We start from the raw sequence: 2447 nt of genomic DNA, 5'->3' as shown, positions 1-2447 counted from the left end.
AACCACCAAAATTCACCATCATGGTCAGCGCCCTCATTACACGGTGGCATAAACGAGAAGCGGCGAATCGGGTTGCCACTCGAAAGTAAAGCCATTCGAAAGCAAAACGCTCCTCCAGCAGCAAGATGACAGAGCTCTTCGACAAAATATGCGAGGCTAAACAAGGCGCCGCACGCGTTGAACTGGATATTATGATGTCCGATTCACAACTCACAAACGTGCTTGGTGTACTCGGATATTTTATTTCCATTGCTGGGGCAAATTCCACCGCCGCGCCTGCACGCCGTAGAGCACGGTGGGGCTATATGCTCACTTGTAAATGGCACTACACGAGACCACATTACTAGTGAACCTGAGCAAAATGTTTCAAAACGGGAACCTAATAAAACCATATGGGCGCACGTACATCAGCCAAACTGTCGCTTGAATACGCACAGCGAACGTTACAAACCACGCAGTCGGTTTGACGTGAGTTACGTAAATTAACTGCGACTGTTGAAATAAGCGGTTTGGCTCACGAAACGACTACACAGCGTGACATGCGTCTACGGAAACTTCTGAAGACTGAAAAAGAGGGACTTCAGTACGCCTAGTTCGTGCGTTGTTAGCAGCCTCCACCGCCTCTCCCCTAAAACAATTGGAAGGGAGCACGCGCAATGAAGCCGCCACGCGTTCACAGGCCGCGTCAACAAAAATAACTGCGGCAGTCAACAAGTCCCATCAGAGAAGAGCAACTGCGGCCGCGTTTCCCGCCGGGCCCTCACCCCCTTTTTTTTCCCTCTTCACCGTGACCCCTTTGCGAGCGACCGCCGAAAAACGCTTACAGCGCCAAACAGGGACTGGGAAAGGAGGAAGGTGCAGTTTTCGTTGTCTAATTTTACCATCCTTGACAATTAATCGCTGGACACATGTACGACTGGTGGACGCGATTCGCATGCGACTGATCGTTACGACTATCACCACGACTAGTCGTACGCGTCAGTCGTCGGCGCCGCTCCGCCCACTGTTTTTGCTCCATGGTCAACTACGACGATCGCTGAGCTGAATTTGTAGATTCCGCGCGTTTGTACGCAAGAAATGGATAACGCAGGCAATCGTGAAGCGTTTTCTGCATCGGAAACAGTCCGCGCACACGCCGGCCGCACCTGCCAGCTCGGCACACTCAGCGGCTCGAACCGGCGCAGACCACGGTGTGCGCCGGCTAGCAGACCACGGTAGCAACCGCTTGTCGCTGCTCTTCCGAATCAATCTGATCGCTAAAACGGAGTTACACATGCGAGAAAGTAGGTGTTAGTGTGGTGAAAAATTGTGCTAGGGATTGTTCTCAGGGCTTATTTTAAAAGCGGCGATCAGATATCTGCCGCGATGCAAGCCTATGCTGACCGGCCGTGGATGCCGCGGCGCGCGGTGCGCCGAGCGGCCGAGAGATGGCGATACCTGCGCGGAAGCATTGAAACAGGCTACGCAGATGTCTCGGTCACCGATCGCTCAAACGGCAGTTTAGCTCAAATAAAGTTTCACATGGGAGAAAGGGGATGATAGTGTGGTGCAAAGTTGTGTTACGGATTGTCATTCGCAGTTGCACAGGTAGCGGCGATCAAATATTCGCCAGGACGCTAAGCCTAAAGTTCTCAACACCTGAGCCGACCAGAGCAACGCAAGCCGGTTGCGGGCTCAGCGGGCTCTCATTGGCTGTGGCCTCACGACGACGGTGACGATGGCACGACTGCATCTGGCTTGCCAGTCGCACGTCGTGAGCCTCCTCCGACCAGCGATCGACGTCAAAACGGGTCCTAACGATCAATCGTAACGAGCAGTCGCATGCGAATCGCGTGCACTAGTCGAACATGTGTCCAGCGCTTTAAGCTGCACAGCGGCACCGCTATATGTTTGCGACTCGTACACGCGCGTCCGGACTCGAGCTCCTGATAAAACTTGTTTGCACTACTGTACTCAGGAGTGCATATACTCATGAATACACAGTACTCATGAGTACACAGTATTTATGAGTATTGTACTCATGAGTGCTGTGTACTCATGAGTACTGTATACTCATGAGTACTGTGTACTCATGAGTACTGTGTACTCATGAGTACTGTGTACTCATGAGTACTGTGTACTCATGAGTACTGTGTACTCATGAGTACTGTGTACTCATGAGTACTGTGTACTCATGAGTACTCATACTCATGAATACTGTACTCATGAGTACTCATACTTATGAGTAGTGTACTCATGAGTACTGTACTCACGAGTAGTGGACTTACCCCTGTACTCACTCGTCATCGCACTCACTGTTTTTTTCTGGGTGTGTGATCACTCATCATCGTACTCACTCGTGAGTTTGAGTACAAATGAGTACAAATGAGTGTACTCAGGAGTGAGTACGCCGACCTATGATCGGGTAAGGCACAGCAAGTGGGCGACGCCTCTTGTGATTGTTCCAA

The sequence above is a fragment of the Haemaphysalis longicornis genome, unplaced genomic scaffold (assembly GCF_048455015.1).
Source record: "Haemaphysalis longicornis isolate Haplotype H1 unplaced genomic scaffold, Haemaphysalis longicornis Haplotype H1 scaffold_7, whole genome shotgun sequence".
Lineage (NCBI taxonomy): Eukaryota > Metazoa > Arthropoda > Arachnida > Ixodida > Ixodidae > Haemaphysalis > Haemaphysalis longicornis.
Note: the sequence above shows the minus strand (reverse complement) of the source record.